This window comes from Myodes glareolus, chromosome 5 (assembly GCF_982192425.1).
Source record: "Myodes glareolus chromosome 5, mMyoGla1.1, whole genome shotgun sequence".
NCBI lineage: Eukaryota > Metazoa > Chordata > Mammalia > Rodentia > Cricetidae > Myodes > Myodes glareolus.
In genome coordinates, this window is record NC_142030.1 from 66,655,335 (window position 1) to 66,673,264 (window position 17,930).

Genomic DNA, 17,930 nt, shown 5'->3' on the forward strand with positions numbered 1-17,930 from the left:
TATTATAAGAGAAATACGATAATTTGACATCCTAATTTCCTCAGATTTTATTTTAAGTGCCTTGGTTTAAGAGAGAGAGAGAGAGAGAGAGAGAGAGAGAGAGAGAGAGGTGCCGACAGCAGCATTCATTCTACTGGTTAGTTTAAGAACATCCAGACAGCTCTTCTGATGCAAGACCTGGGCTTGACTCAGAGGGTTATATTAAGACCCAAACTAAGGCACTCTCTAAAAAATTCATACCATGTCACCTCTCCCCTCTGCCTCCAAATATATGTGCATGTGCACGCACATGTTTACATATACACACAACACACATGATATTGCCAGTTCGTTTTATCTCCATTTTCTGCCTGCACCCACTGAGAGAGATCAAAACTGGTGAGAGCAGCGTGTAATTTACTTTATACACAGAGACTTCAGGAAGGGGGTGAGCTTGATGGTTCACATCATATGTCCATTTTAAGTACCTAGTCATCTGGTCAAACATCAGGCTAGGTGTGACTGTGAAGGGGTTGCGCAGATATGATAAACACTGACAATCGGTTGAATTTAATAAAATAAAATTAGCCTCATTATGGAGTGTTTATCCATTTAAGATCTTAAGAACAAAAATCAGGGTTTCCCAGATAAGGAGTTCTGTCTCTAGATCAACATAGAGAGTCCACCTGAGTTTTTACACTGCCAGTCTGACATGCAAATCTCCAATTTCAGTCACACACACCTTCTGTGGGATAATGCTCTTGTACGCTATAAAGATTTATCACTTGTATTGGTTTAATAAAATGCTGATTGGTCAGTAGTCAGGTAGGAAGTCTAGGCAGAGCAACTAGACTAAAAGAATTCTAGTAAGAGGAAAGGCAGAGAGTCAGTCACCAGCCAAACTCAGAGGAAGAAAGATGAGAAAAGATACCAAGCCACATGGCTAAACATAGACAAGAATTATAGGTTAACTTAAGCTGTAGGAGATAGTTAATGATAATCCTGAGATAATTGGTCAAGCAGTTTATAATTAACATAAACCTCTGTGTGTTTCTTTGGAATTGAACAGCTGTGGGACCAGGTAGGACAGAAACTTCCGTCTACACAAACCAATTCCAAAAAATAAATCAAGATATTAGTTGTGTTTTTGTGTTTTTGCTTTTCCTGTTTATTTAGTTTTTTGTTTGTTTGCTTTTGCATTTTGTTTTGCTTTGTTTTGAAACAGGGTCTCACTATGAAGCTCTGGCTGGCTTAGAACACCCTTCCTCTTGTTCCCCTCCTCTTCCCAAATAGTCCTCCTTCTGATTTCTCATCATTTAAATGTTAGTTTTTGTATATATAGTTAAATTTAGGTTGCATGTGAAAGAAAATAGATATTTTGACTTTTTCCTCCTCCACTAGCCTCTGTGGTCTCCCTTTCCCCTTCCCTGTAGTCCTCCTCTATTCATCGCAAAATTCCCCATCTACTTTCATTTCATGTAGAAAGATAATTGATTAATTGCTTGATTTCACATATGATAAATCAATGTCTTTAATAGCTCTAACTAACATATATTATATATAGCATTTATAAAAACTAATATTTGTGTTATGATATATGCATATATTAGATAATAAATTTTGCTTTTTCTGGAGAACTGACTGATACATAGAAGAATCATTAACATTGAGGCCCAGGAAATCAACACAAGGCCATCCTGTGTAAGCCAAGGTATGTGACTCCCCCAGTAAGACCCCAACAGCAAGGTGGATTGTGGGAGGAAGGTCAGGAATGCTGGGCAGAGACACTTGAATAAGATTTTATCCACACTTCCTTTCTCCATCTGTGACCTCCAGCCTAGAATAAGCTCAAATCACAAAATTTTGTTTTGTTTTGTTTTGCTTGTTGTTGTTTTTTCTCAAGACAGGGTTTCTCAGTGTAGCCCTGGCTGTCCTGGAACTCACTCTGTAGACCAGGCTGGCCTCAAACTCATAAAGGTCCACCCGCCTCTGCCTCCCAAGTGCACCCACCACTGCCCAGCATTTTGTTTGGTTTTTAAACTGTGACAAAAGACCATCTTAATTGCTTTCCTAATGCAATGTCGTGTGGCCTGAAGTGAGTGATGTCCATGTTGCCCTGGCACAGATGAAAAGTAAAGGGCCTGTAGAAGACAAGAAAGAGAAAATGAAGTTGTTACTCCTTTCTCTGAAGGGTAAGTCCAGAGACTGGTGCCCAGCACCCACAGGCTCAGGCTCTGGAGGAGAGAGCTGGGTTGGCCCTACCCCGGAGGCAGTTCTGATGAGCTCCATCAGTTAACATGATCTCAAAAGCTCATCTGGCACACTGTACCTACCTCCTCCTCTTCTCACACCTCAGTTAACATGTTAGCCCACCAAGGCGTATGGAAACTGCTAAAGCTCTCTAGCGTGTTCAACAAATACTTTCCAGGGTGAGATTATATTTATTGAGCATCTACCCTGTTCTTGGCATTGCAGAGCAAAAGCACAAAGATAGAGCCTCTGGCTTTCGGAAACACAGAATCCCATATAAGCTTTGGGATAGCAATCTTCTTGTGCTGCATTCTAAGCCTCTTACGGATCTATTCTGAGTCAGTCTGTATCACAAATGCTGAAAACTCCAAGTCTGATTTCCTTTTTTCCAAACTAAACCCTCTGAGTTTTCTTCATGGCTGTAGAATCCAATGCAAAGATTAGTTCTGTAGTTTGAATGAAGGCCACAAACTTTAATTTCAGGGGACTTTAGAACGTGTACAAACCTCTTTTGTTGTGAGGTTTACACAGAGAGAGACACACACATGCGTACTTACTAGTTTTGTTTTGTTTCTTTCGGGTTCCAGTCATACGATCCACTATTTTTTAAGCCAAAAGAAGACATAAAAATGCAAATACGTTGCTCTTCCTTAGCCATTAGCATAGCATTGAAAGTGTGCTTTTTTTAGACTAGATGGCCTCTCCTTAGGATTCTTTTGAAACACTTGATTCCACAAGAAATAGGCTTATAAAACAGTCTTGGGTTTACTTTCAGGAAGTGGGAATTAAGATGGAGTCACGTAGTTAACGTTCATAAGCCTAAGATCCACGTCCTGATGGAGAGAAAAGGAACATGGACCAAAGCTTTCTATCCTGAAGTGTAAATCCAGACATTGTCTACTAACCAAAGGTCTGGAGGCAAACAGGGAAGAGTCCAAGGACTGAATAACTATCAAAATGAGACGGTGTGTGACTCAGCAGGGCGGAAGGGCCACTATCATGAAGTGCACTGATGGCTCTTCACCCTTCTCATTTTCACAAAACAATGAGCACATGACCTGTACCACGCCTTTTCCAATAAGTTGCACTTTAGTTCTTCAGAGAAAGTCAGATAGATTAACACTGATACCTCACTCTGTCCCAGCACTTTCAGAGCTAAATCAAGAACCATCCGAGAGACCCCTTCATAAAGGAAGGGGTGTGGGGTGTTGTTATAGGTTTAAAACCAAATAGTTTTCACTCCCTATCTGACAGAAGATCACTGTCAACAAAAAAAAAAGGTTGTTTTTTTCATAATTAAAGGTCTTTGAGCCTATTATTCGTGATCCTAGAGAAGCTAAATAAGAAGACGAACCTGATGAAGATTATTTACCTATCCGCCAGGAGGTAGGAAATAGTCAAGAGTCCCAGGTAATCTTGGGTGCATGGGGGAGGGGAGTGGGAGGGTTGTTGGAAGGGGAGAGGGTTAGAGAGAAGGGAGTAGGGGAGGAATGGAGAAAGCTCGGTTGACCGGGATGGGGGGAAGGGAGGAAGGATAAATGTGGGATCAGGGAAGAATATATTTCAACTAAGGGAGTCATATTAGAGTTTACAGGAAACTTGATTATATATGGGATCCCAGGTCCAAGGAGAGATCCCCAGATTGTTCTCTGGACAGAGGAGGGGGTGCCTGAACCGGCCTTGGCCCGTGACCATACTGATGAATATTTTGCTTATCACCATAGATCCCTCATCTGGCGTTGGATGACGAAACAGATGGAGGCCCGCGTTGGAGCACCGAACTGAGCCCCCCAAGATCCAAACGAGGAGCAAAAGGAGGAAGAAAATGACGAAAGACTGCGAGGGATACTATCACCCACTGATACAAGGGGTCGGATCTAATGAGAGTTTACCAAGGCCAGATGGACCGTGACTGAACGAGCATGTGATCCAACCAGATTCTCTGAATGTGGCTGGTTTTTCTGAATGTGGCTGGCCTGCAGTCTTTCCGAGAAGCCATTGACAATGACACTGGGACTTGTTTCCTCTGCATATACTGGATTTTTGGGATCCAGTCTGTTTGGATGCTCACCTTCCTGGACCTGGAGTGAGGGGGGAGGAACTTGGACTTCCCACAGGGCAGGAGACCCTGACTTCCCTTGGGGACAAAGAGGGAGGAGGAGAGGGAGGGGGGAGTGGGAGGGTGTTGGGAGGAGGGGCGTAAATGGAAACTTTTTATAATTTAATAAAATTACAAAAAAAAAAAAAGGTTGTTTTTTTTTATTATTAAAAACTAGTTTCCTATAACGAATCTTCGTTTCCTGTGAAGGCCACCAAGCCTGTTCCATGTGAACCAACTCACCCTTAGCTAGGCACCATGCCTCCAGCATCCTCCCTTCATTCTTGGGAGAGATCCAGTCTTCCTCCCCCCCCCCCAGAAATCAGCTGATTCGCCTTTCCCCCAAAGGACACACACGGTCTCTGCTTCCCACAGTATCCTTGGCACATCACCAGCCTGCTCCTGTTTCCCAGCACCAGAATCTCTTGAACTTTATCAGAGATGATACAGATGTAATTAAACCTGAACACTAGTCTCTCCTTGTGACAACTCCGCGGACAATTAATGATGATAAAAGAGCCTGCCAGCTGCTGCCTGACACACCAATGAGAGCTTCCAGCGCAGGGGAAGATGGAGGGTGAAGGGCAGGTCCCTCCGGCCCCATTCCAATCTGCCTTTTATCTCAGCCAGCTAAAAACTAACACCGACTTTGGGGGAATTTAGAGTCTTTCTTCTCCCCTCTTCGAAACTCCAAACAGACAATTGAGGGTAATGCGGTGTCTGTGACATAAATAAGGACGCTTCCGGCAAGAGTAATTGAAGTTCTATCAGCAGGACAAGAGTTCCAAGCCAACACAGGAGCAGCAGACTGTGCTGGCCACAGAAGACCTCAGCCCTCGACATATAGGGGCCACAGGAACTTAACAGAGGGTGAAGCTGGACCTCCGTCTAGGAGATGCTATTGCCCTCAGATTTAACCCTGATGGCATTTGTTCCTTATTCTTAACTCTAGGTTTAGTCACAGCTAGAACCTGGTGCAACAAAATGGATAAACTAAGTTTCTTTTGTCACCAAACAAAACCAGAAGTCAAGAATCTGAAAGAGACAGGTATCAAAAATAAAAGGTTATAGGGGTAGGAGGGATGTGAGAGAGGACAGGGGAAAAGAGTAGCCAGAATGCATTACATACACATATGAAATCTTTTTTAAACTAAATTAGTATTTTTTCGTGTCTGCAGGGAGACCAAGGCATGAGAAAGGCGTGTGGCAGCGGTGACTGGAGAGGAAACGATCGGAATAGGAAGGAGAGGTGGTGAGAGGAGCTGCCGAGCACTCACACCTCGGAGCCATGTGCTGAGGCTCTGTGGCAACAGTCCCATGCTGCAGGCTTCCTGTGTTTCCTTCTGTTTAGCAGTTGCTGTTTGTGGGGTGTAAGAATTCATTTAGATAATTCCCAGAAGAGAAAATGCAAATGACTCGTAAACATAGGAAATAAATGTTCGCCATCACTTGTAATCAAAGAAATGCAAATACAAAACAAGAAGATAACATTCGCACCTATCAAACTCCTGGGCATTGAGAGGAAGCCTAACGATCAACAGGATGGTAAGAGGGCCCATCTCGCATTGCTGGAGTGCCAATTGCCACAGCCTTTCTCCTGGAAGTTTGTAGCAAAGGTCTTAAAAATATGCATACTTGTTGGCCCACTAATTCCCCATCTAGGAATCCATCCAAAGGCTGTAAGCAGCAATGCAAGCAAAAAAAAAAAACTGAAGTACAAAGGTTTTATTAGTATGTTGTCTACTGCATGGAAAAGTACGAAGACAAAAAAAAAATGTGATTTTATTTTGTTAAATAATTTTGTGATAAATTGTATTGCTATAGATAAGGAAATATATTTCAGACTTCTTCCCCAGCTAACATTATGTATCAAATTTAATATTTTGAGGTCACTGTTATAAAATGAAATAAAAGGAATAATATATATATGTGTGTATATATATATATATATATGATGAGAGAGAGAAAGATCCAAAATTATTTAATTAGAAGAAAGAGAGAGACCTAAGTATTAACAGATTATTTCTATGAAGGATAGTTTGGTGGACTTTTTCATTCTCAAAGTTTACAATTAACAGTAGGTAATCAGAAAATATAAGCAGTGTTTTCAAACATACAAATAAAATGTAAAAATGTATTATTTTTTTATTTTTATCTGCAATTACTTCATGCTGTATTTATTCCCATGTCATAAGTATTGTCTCTTCAGTTTCTTCTGGGATATCTCTTTCTTCTGTGCACCCTCCTCTTCTGGCTTTGAAAGAATCCATTCCTTTTCAGCGAGGATCATCTATGTGTGGCAGGGGGCGCTCACATATGGGTTCACCCAGTCATGAGCACAGTAAGTTCATCGGTATGTATTAGCGTCATTGCTCACCTGGATGTGTCCAATGCCTGGAGAGCCCACATCTAAACCCTAAGTCCAGCATTATTCGCCCTTCTTGGGCCACCCACCCTCTGCAGCGACCATGGAATAGCCAGGGAATTCAAGAATTTCTCTGCCAGTACTCAACACAGAAAAATCTAAATAAACAGCATTGGTTAATTTTTCCATTTTCCCATTTATTGAAGAATGAAGTGATAGGATAGGAGTGCTCGTCTAAGCTCACAGGCTTTCTACTGATTCCCTGCCCCTTTCATCTTATTTTTTCTAGCTGTCAAGGCCCATCCAGAATCAATGCAAAGCCCTGGGTACCACCTTTCCATCAGTCTGGATCTTGTGCTTGAATCCTTGGGACAGTGAATCTGTTGCCTTAGCAAGTTAGATTGGGTAGAACTGTTTATGTGGTTTGTCAGTGGTTCTATGTCTGGAGTAAGACTCACTTGTTCAAGTCTCCTCAGGAAAAGTCATGCAACACAGTTGACACCCAAATAGGGACTGGTGGGACAATGCCAAGTTAGGGAGGAGTAGACGCAAGCTCTCTACAACTGGCTGATAAGACATGCAACTGAATTGATCTGAGAGTGGGGCTTCAGCTGAGGCAATGTTGATATGATCACCTTTCCCTGTATAATCTAGGATGATATGCTCCTTAGTGTGTCTGTTTCATGCTCTCTGAATGAGAAGACAAGCAATCAAACCCAGGCCATCAGAGAGTGGAGTGTCCTTAAGGAAACCCCCACGCAGCCATCTTTTTCTATGTAGTATGAGGTGGCATGTCTCCTATTTGATGACTAGGTTTGCCCCATTAATATAGGGGTTTTCCAAACAACTAACAGACTAGAGAAGACATTACTATCCCTGAAAGCATCACATAGGAAGGAGGTAGAAGTTATAAAGCAATAGTCGAATCTTTGCAATGAGTGATAACATATCCAACTGAGGCTGAGCTGTCCTCCCAACTGAGTCTGGGATGTTCCTAAACAGACCCATCCAAATAATGGAGGAATTACCAATAAATAAATAAATAAATAAATAAAAAGGATGCTGTCATCTGAACCAGTCTCTGAGCTGTCAAGTAAAGTAGGGGGAAAGGAAAGATGAGATGAAGGTAGTGGCCTGCCATTTCTTATTGCTGGCAGGATGCATGGGAAGGGAATACAAATTAGATCTGTATTAAAGAGCCTTTCCTGGGATCTTAAGATTTGAAACCCATTGGAAAATCAGAAGTAAGGAGGGAGAGAGTACAGTAGAAGCAATGGAAGATACCCTATAGGTTGGACCTTTAATACGGAGGAATGAGAAATTCAGGATTCAACATGGAAATGGGGCCCTTCATAGTGGACTAGTATAATAAAATACCAGTATCAGGAAATAGTCTACATTAGAACTGACTGAAATGGGAACAATATTTAAATAAGAGCAAATTCATAAGAAGCAAGGACATGGTGATGGGTGGAGTCAGTCTGAGTTCTATGGAGGAGGAGAAACTAAGTAATATAACTACTTATGCCTCCTTGAGACAAAGATAGCATAATATGAGGAAATATAAGGAAAATCAATACCAGGTCATATAGCCATCAAACATGCCTGGTTATTGCCAACTGATGTCCCCATTAATATCAAAGAGCATAAGGCAACAGAGGAAAGAGAGGCATTAAAGAGAGCTGAGCATGTGAGAGGTTGCATTTGATGTTCAGTTCATAACACTGTATTTACTAGAGAGTTAATAAAGAAGTTATTTCAGAGGAACATTGGAACTGGTTATGGAGCTTTAACCGTTTTTGCTGAGCCCTATCGTGGGACAGATTCCTTATGTAGGAGAGAGACTCGGTTGGATCTGAATGATTTAGACCCTGCATGCAAACAGGGTTCATAAGTTGCAAACGCACTCAGGAGGAAGAGAGAGAAGAGAGCAAAGTAAACAAACAAGCAGGTCAATCTTTACAATTCAAAGGCAAATGTGGCAATATTTGTGTCAAGTCACCGGTCCCTAGGGAAAATAACAGAAAAGCCAAATTCTGTGCTTATGAGTCTCTAGGAGATTCTAAAATCTAAGCAACGGTTTACAACATGGCGAAATAAGGAGAAAATGGTAAAGCAGTACATGTGAAGAGGCCTACACTTGTCTTGGGAGTGGGCAATAATCCCCCCCAGGGTACATTCTCCCCTTCAGGAACATATAGTAGGGGTTAAGAGTGTTTGTCTGGTATGGGAGACATGGCAGATGGAGAGAGTGGCCACATTGCCAGCCCAGGACTGGAACATTGCCTCTATCAGCAAACACAGCAGACACAGCTTGACTTAGCTTCTCCTGAACATTAGCTGAGGCAAGCAACGTAAGCCAAAGCCACCAATCCTATCAAGGGTGGGAGATCTGTGGCTACTCCACAGCCATGCCACATGATGAGGAAGGAGGGTAGCAGAAAATGGAGAACTCGAACTGGGACTGACCTGGAAACTCACTCCCTATTGGCTAGTTTTTGTATTTCCTGAAAATTCTAAGGTCTACTGCTGAAGAGCTCTCATAAGCAGTCTTATTTGGTTATGAACCTGACATAACCAAACTACCAACATGCCAAATAAAATGTGTCTGTTGGTGCAATAGTGACACAGATATGGGAGAAACCACCTGATTTCTAATGGATTTAATGACCAGTCTAGAAAAAAAGAATCTATGTTTGGGATTATAAACCAAGACAAAGACCTGTAGCTGGAGAGATCATAGGCCCCACTGGGGAAGATACTGCTATTATTTCATTAAGTGAATGTGATGTGACCATGAAACGGCCTTTGAAACATCCCTATATAATTGTTGCTGTCAACTTTGATAATGGAGGTAAATTTGATTTTGCAATAAGCTTTTGTTACCACAACCCAAAGCCAGTCAAGCTGCTGAAGCTGCAGCTTAGTGGCCCTATGCTCAGCCATAACTACAAATGATAATCAGACATTTGTATCACACCACTACATCTCACTCATACCACCATCACCCCCAAAGAGCTCAGGGATTCTCATAGAAGAGAGTGCAGAAAAGGTAAGAGCTAGAGGAAGGGGTAGAGAGAGTACAATGGATCTCGTTCCACCTAACCGATACACTTTCTCCTGGAGGGAGGAAGCACATTTATAAGACTCGGGAAGCCAATAAAAACTTACAAAACTCAGGAAACTCAAAACAAGGTCTTTCCCAACGGTTAACAAACTACTTCTAAAATCGCTGAGAGAGGATGAGTACTCTTCAGTGGAGCAGTCTTTAGGCTGGGCAGGGAGCCTCGGGAGCTCCCCTTTCTTGTGCCCTCACCCAGGCTGTGTTGGACTTTCCAATGATACAGCTGTCTTTCGGGCAGTCATGGTGCTGTAAGTAATGCCTGTAAACTCACTGGCTCGCCCAGCTAGGCTTGGGGGGAGTTACAGTGCCCTTCCTGGTATATAGCTGTCCGCTTCTATCTCCCTAAGAAAGTCAGACATCTGTAAGGGGTGCAGAAATATTATAGAAAATCTGACCTAAGCCAAAACCTTTTAGCTGTATTGAATCATTTTCATCCTCCACTTTTTCTAACTAGTCTTCAAACTTATAGATTCTCAACTTTCTCTCCACTCCTTTTATCTAACCCTTTGTCTCCAGTCTCAACCACTATCTTTAGAAATTCAGTATTTCCTAAATTATTTTAATCACCTGTTCCTTTGTCTTGCTCCTTCTGACTCCCTCTACAAACTCCTTTCTGCACATCAAAACATCTGTTCATAACTTTTTCTCTTAAATCCTCCAGGAACCTCCTATCCTTTAGAAGATAAAAGTTTTTAAAAAAAAGAAAACCCACGAGATTTTCAGGATTTCTCTGCCTTATTTCTATAGGCCACCTTAAAGCCTTAGAGGGGCCTTTGCCAAACTGTGTTCAGTGGACACTTATGCTGAGTGACAATGTGTTCCACAGTCTGGTAACTTTAGAAGAATTCCTTTAATGTGTTTATTTTCCTCAGGGAGTGTAAGAGTTGAGAATTTGAGAAGTGGCTAAGTGAATCCAAGCTCAGAACTTGGTTCTCGATTTCCTCCCCAGACTGGTTCATTTTCTCATTGCTGCAGCAAAGGACTTGGCATAAGCATCTTAAGGGAGGGGTGGTTTGATTGGCTCACAATTTAGAATATGCTAAGCATGGTGACCCGTTTAGCCCACGGTGGCCAGAGCTCACAGTAGCAGGTTTTCACCTGGTACCAACTCCTCCGTGGCACTGAAGCAGACTCGGGGTCAGAACAAGAAATAGATGTCCTCCCTTAGTGACCCGCTTCTACTAGCTAGTCCACTTCAGATATGTCTCCCAGTACCACGTCTGGGCACCAGGTGTTCAGAACGAGTCTGTGGGGGACAGATCACATTCAAGTTCTAGCATTTATCTACAGGTATACTCTGGGTGACCTCACCCAGTATCTGACTTTGAATACTGTCTCCACACACACACAAGGTCTCTAGTTTTATACCAGCCACACTTTGCTGGATGTTGGATTGTCTGTCTCCAATCGGATGTTTAATGACTGTCTGAAACTTACCTTGATGTCCTCTCAATGTCTCTGTACCCAGCCTACTCCATCTCAACCAATCACTTCATTCTTCAGGTTGCTTGAGTCATAAATTCTAATGATGTTACGGCTCTTCTACTGTTCTTTAAGACCTACTAAATCTATCAGTAAATATTGCCAATTCTACATTCAAAATATGTACAGAGAGAGAGAATTTGACTAATTCTCCCAACTCCTTTGTATTTCTAGTTTGTTTATTTCCTGTGTTTCACACTGGGCTGTAGGCTCCAGGCAGACAGGAACCATGGTCTATCCTCAGTTCCTAAAACAATGCCTGACACAGCAAAGACAGTTTAATTTTATTTTATAAATGAATGAATGATTTATTAATGCACAGGAAAACAGCAAATGGGGGCTAAATATACATCTCAGTCAGTAACAGGCTTACTGGGAAAGAATGAGAAGCTGAGTTCACCCTCAGAAGTCATGTTAGAAAAGAATGGGTGTGGCAGCACAGGCTTCTACAGTGAGGAAATGGAGCCAAGGATTCCTGGGGCTTGCGGACCAGCTAGTATAGGCCAGCCGATGAGCTCCAGTTCAAATAGAGACCTAACCTCTAGATGAATGAGGTAAGGCCTCTGAGTTTGACATTCAAGGTTGTTCTCTGGCCTCCACATATGTGTACATATGTGCACACATGCGCACGCACGTGTGCACACACACACACCAGCACACATAGAAACACATATATACTCTAATATTATTAAAGGGGGGTGAACTCCTCAAGAATGATATCTGGGGTTGATCTCTGACATCTCATATGTAAAGAGGAGAAGAAGGAGGGTAAATCACAGTGTACATGAATTTTTTAGTGCAGATATATTTTTAGGGCATTTCATAGGACCAGTTATGACAAAGTGTCTCAACCCTTTCTGCTCTCCCTGTCTGATGATGAAGGTTCAGGCTCTGCTCAGGTGGCATTTTCTTATTCCTTCGCCAGACCTTAAGATCCACTAATGTTGATTGTGACAACTAGGCCTGGTTTAACATACTAAATATTTTTATATAAAAAATGACAAATATTATATTAAATCTTCCTTAGAGTTTTTCATCAAATCTACTTCACTTATTAAAAAATAGTTATTAAATTCTAGCTATATCCCAGACAGTATACTAAGCCACTGGGTCAAAAAGTGACTGACTGAACCCAGAAATTGGCATCTGGGAACAGACACAAAACCAATACTTGGAGAACAATAAATAATAAGACACATGTGGTTAGATGTGGTGGAAGTACAGCCTAAGAAGCCCAAGGAAGGCTGTCTAAGACATTGGCCTTTGTGCTGTCTTGAAGAGTAGGTTGAAGCATTAAGTGAAAACAGGCTTATAAGGCTCATTCATTCTACAGAGAGAAAAGCAATGCAAAAGCATGACATGAGAAGAAACTGGTGGCAGCTGGGGTGGGTTGGGGAAAAAATAGGAAAGTCCTGTGAAAGAGATGGGGCGGAAGTCGGGCTCCATGTCAAGGTGCCTGTAAAGTACCGCTGAGTTTGTTCACACTCGAGGTGGGAGAGCGGATTCCTCGAGAGGAGTCCAAACGGAGCAAGAGCTACGGGATCAGGTGAAATGTTGAGGTGACAAGGAAGTACATGTGCTCTCACACTCGCAGGATTGTTCTGTGGAGCGCACTGGTCTGCTGTTTCTGGGAATGGGCACTTTAACATTGTTGCTCTTGATCACACCACACCTGAAGTCACCCACCTCGGGTCTCGTCCTGCTCAGAGTGAGAGCAGAAGAAGGGACCAAGAAAGCTCTGGGTTCACCCCTTTCTTGTTGCCCATTTCTAATTACAACACCTTCCCCAAATTAGGCTGTGTCCATGTGAGGTACTGATCGTAAGTCAGACAACAAGCCAAGGGCTGGTGCAGGACCAAGTGGTAAAACTGGCACTCAATGTTCCTTCCAGCTGCAGCTTCAGGTGATGGACCAACCTGACTCCATCTTAAGAGTAGACGCTATCTTACTACAGTTCAAAATAAGTTTATTCCGTTTTCCAAGTTTGATCATGTCTTGGCCCATTTTCTAGAATTTGACATGTTCCACAAACTATACTCTGATAATATCCTGACCTCCATCCTGATAAGATGCTCCGCCAAATAATTTTGAAATGTTCAGTCAAGTTTCTACCAAAAAATCCCCCCAACTCTTGGAAATCCCCAAGTCTGGTAGTTTTTTAAAGCTATATAAACCCCACTGTCTCTCATTCTCAAACCCTGCTTTATAGATAGCCCTGTCTGACAGAAAATAAAACTTGCTTAATTCAATCAAAAATTTGGGTGATGGTCTTTACTCTCGTTCAGTGGGATTAACACATGGAGTCAAATTTTCTTTATACTCCATGTATAAGCCCAACTCCTTTACCAAGTCACAAGATTCTTGAAATCAGGAACTGGTTTATGTGTCTCTGCATCTCTCAGATACTTTGCACAGTGCCCAGTACACTGGGTGTTAAACACAGACTTGCTGAATGTATGTCCTGCGTACATTTTATACTCTACATTCATACATAAAGTATGTATGTGTGTATTTAAAGTACAAGGGAGGTCAACCAGAGGTAGCCATTAAGAGCTGACTGCACAGAAATCCTTCGGTAGGACATATAGTCATACCTAACCTGGCTGACTCCAAAATGGGGCACTGAATCCAGAGGAAATTGGAATTCCCACACTTCCATCAGAGAGCAGCACAGTTATAACATCAAGACATAATCTGATATCTAATCACTGGTCTGTGGTGGTAGGAAATGTGCCCCAGCCCAATAGGCAGAAGGAAAACTGCAAAGAAAGCATTTATGGCTATAAACAATTTTTCTTTATTCCTCATCTGGGTCCTGAGGCCTGTGATTTGGCTCCAATTTTTCATTTGTGGTTGTTTGTTTCAGACAATAAAACTGTTCCTTTAAAATAATGGAGACTATATTGAATCTAAAAATAAATATCAAAAGACCAAAGTCCCTGAATGGGAGCAATTATTGCAAAAGACCCAGCCAAGCTCAAAACAGCTGTTAAGGGATCGAGGAAGAGGCAGGAGGCGCCTGGCCTCCCGGCTGATGGAGTCACATGGGCAGGTTGACAAACTAAAGCCGAGAAAATGCTAACACACACATTGCGACAGTACATCTGCTGCCCCAGAACATGGCTCTTGTTTGATCACTATTGATCACTAACTACCTGAGGTCTTAGAGGACACTTCACACAATGAATAGAAAATAGAATTAGGAAAAAACAAACGATGGAAAAAGCAGGAGGAAGAGCCACTTGTGAGTTTCTAGAAGGAGCAAGCCTGGGTCCAATTTTGCTGTTAGACATAAGAAGTCACTGTGAGTTAGCAAGTGAGGAGTAAGTCAAGCTGTGTTTTGTTGTTGTTTTCCTTGATGCAGTCAGAGAAAGTGACAAAAGCATCCTGTAAGTCTCAAGTACAATAGTTACCAGGACTCTGCCGCTATTTTAGAACTGCCTTCCTCCACACAAGTTGGGCCTGGGCAAGTTACAAATACAACCTCTATCCATGGTCAAAAGCCTTACACACCGTCCATGGGAATGGGAACTGGTACAGCCTCTACAGATCTGTGCAGACGTCCCTCAGAAAATTAAAAGTAGAACGACCACGAGACCCTGCTGTCCCACACCTAGGAATATACCTGAAGGGACCACAGAGATGCTTGCACACAAGATATATGGAACCGGCCTCCATGTCCGTCAGCACATGGACTCCAAACGTTATACCACAGAGACAGCTGCGCATAAGCATTTACTGCAACACCAATCACAGTAGTTAAATTAAAGAAGCATCACAGGCACCCAACAGCTGGAACATGGATAAAGAAGATGTGGAATAGATACACACTGGGATTTTTTTCACCCGTAAAGAGAAGCAATGATATATTATATACAGGAAAATGAATACAACTGGAAATAATTAGATTAAGTAAATTAAGGCAAATATGGTTTTTTCTTATTCTATGTTTTATATAAATGTATAAAATCATGCATGTAATTATGAAATGAAAGTAGAAGTGAAACTCAGGGAACAAAGCGAACTAGTGAGGGGAAAGTGGGGGATGGAGGGAGGAAAGGGGGAGGAGTATAGACTCAACAATATATATTTGTATGAAAATATCCTTATGTAACACAGTACCATGTACAATGAATATACAAAATGAAACTTTAAAATAATAATAATTAAGGAAATTTGGTTTATATACAGATTGAGAATTATCTGTGGATGTAGTTCAAGTGGTAGAGTTCTTGCCTAGCATGTACGAAGACCTGGGTTCAATTCCCAGCACCTCATACATTGGGCATGGTGTCACATGCCTCTCATGTCGGCACTCAGGAGGTAGAGGACGGAGGACCAGCAGTTCAAGGTTGTCTTCAGCTACACAAGTTCAAGGCCAGCCCGAGATACCTGAGGCTTTGTCATAAAAAGGGGAAAACCAAATAAATATGTGTCGTTCGCATAAAATTGAGATCATATTAAATAAAATAAGCCAGACTCGAAAAGGCAAATATCATGTGCTTTCTCTAACATGTGGACTCTACCTTCCACAGTATATTATCACTATTTATAAATGTTATGAAACAGAAGGGGACTGTGTGGAGGGGAAGGACCTAAATGGAGGGCGAAGCAAGAGAAAGGAAGAAAGACAAAACAGTATGTTTTCTAGTTTTCTTGTATATGTGGAATCCAGATTTAATTATATAAATGTATGTCTATATACAGTTATTTATAGCAAGAAAAAGAAGTCTCTGAGTGATGATTTGCTCTCAATAGCAAGAATCAGTATGCAACACATTGCCTCCTTCCTTGAATGGCCTTCAGTGTTGATGCTAAGGGATGCTCCCAGCTGATAATCACTGGACCAGTTATATTTACAAGTACAATCAATTCTCATTATTTTGTTCAACAACCATTTATTAAGCATCTACTATGTACTAGATACTCTACTAGATGAAGCCAGGAGAGGTGTTGGTTTCTATACTCAGAAAACTCTGGAAGAGTTAGAAAAAAATGGCCCAGGAAGCTGCACAAACTAAATGCTGTGTTATAGAGATGCCTCAAAGTGGCCCTGAGCCACCCTGGTCAATCAGGAGCTGGGCTAAGTGCTTCTGGAGAGAACCAAAGTTAGAAAGAGCCTGAAGGAAAAGGACTCTGACTTGAGGGGAAGACAAGGGAGTGCTGCCAACAACTCATCACCAACAGAAACAGGACCTAATATTGGTCCAAAGCTCACTCTACACAGGCAGTAAACTAAGTACCTTGGATATTTGATCTTGTTCAGTTAATAGATACAAAACTCTCTGTCTCTCTGTCTCTCTGTGTCTCTGTCTCTGTCTCTCTCTCTCTCTCTCTCTCTCTCTCTCTCTCTCTCTCTGTGTGTGTGTGTGTGTGTGTGTGTGTGTGTGTGTGTGTGTGTGAAAAATCTTTTGGCTGCAGCAAAAAGAATACTGCCTACCAAAGATGTCAATGTTTTTTCCCCTAGAACTATATTGGGACAATAAGGTTACAAGACAAAGAGTGTTTTGCAAACGAAATTAAGGTGACCGACCTGGGCTTATGGACTTTGCTTTATCATGGGCCTTAGAAAGGAAAGAGTTTTAAAAGAGGCCTTCCAACCAGTTCTCAAGGGCTGGTGCCAACTCTGAAGCTAGAGGGACAGAATCCTAAGGGAGGCAGCACAGTGGCCACGAGAAAGCTGAGAACCACTCCGGTTCCCCAGGAACAAGGAAATGGAGGCCTCAGTCTTACAATCAACAGGAACATAACCCGGCCAACAGCCTGAAGGAGTCTGAAAGCTGATGCCTGCCCAGAGCCTGCTAGGCACGAAGCTGCAGGTTAGTCTGGAAAGTCAAGAAAGCTGGCAACCCCACCAGACTTCCCACCTGTGGATACAGGCAGAGGGTAACAAATTTGCCTTGTTTAAGCCAATAAATTTGCGGCAAGTTGCTATGGCTATAACAGACAATTAGTACAACAGCATTGTCTGATTTGGTGACTAAGTCGAGTGAGAGGCAAGATGGTTGGCCTGTAGTTTCATGAGCCAACAGCTCTTAAACACCCCCTTAATTTCCAGAGCCAATCAAGATCAGTATTACTCTTGCCATTTCACAGATGGAGAAACCGAAAGGACTTTTTTTTTTAAGTAAATTTTATTAAATTATAAAAGTTTCCATTTCCGCCCCCCCTCCCAACACCCTCCCACTCCCCCCACTCCCCCTCCTCCTCCCTCTTCGTCCCCCAGGGCAGTCAGGGTTTCCTGCCCTGTGGGAAGTTCCAGTTCCTTCCCCCTCCCTCCAGGTCCAGGAAGGTGAGTGTCCAAACAGACTGGATCCCCAAAATCCAGTATATGTAGAGGAAACAGGTCCCAGTGTCATAGTCAATGGCTTTTCAGTAAGACTTCGGGCCAGCCACAGTCAGAGAATCCGGCCAAATTCTGAGAATCTGGTTAGATCACGTCCTCGTTCAGTCCCAGTCCAACTGGCCTTGGTAAACTCTCATTAGATCCGTTCCCTTGTATCAGTGGGTGATAGCATCCCTCGCAGTACTGATTTCGTTTTTCATGTTCTTCCTCCTTCTGCTCCTCATTTGGACCTCGGGGGGCTCAGTCCGGTGCTCCAATGTGGGTCTCCGACTGTAATTTATATAAT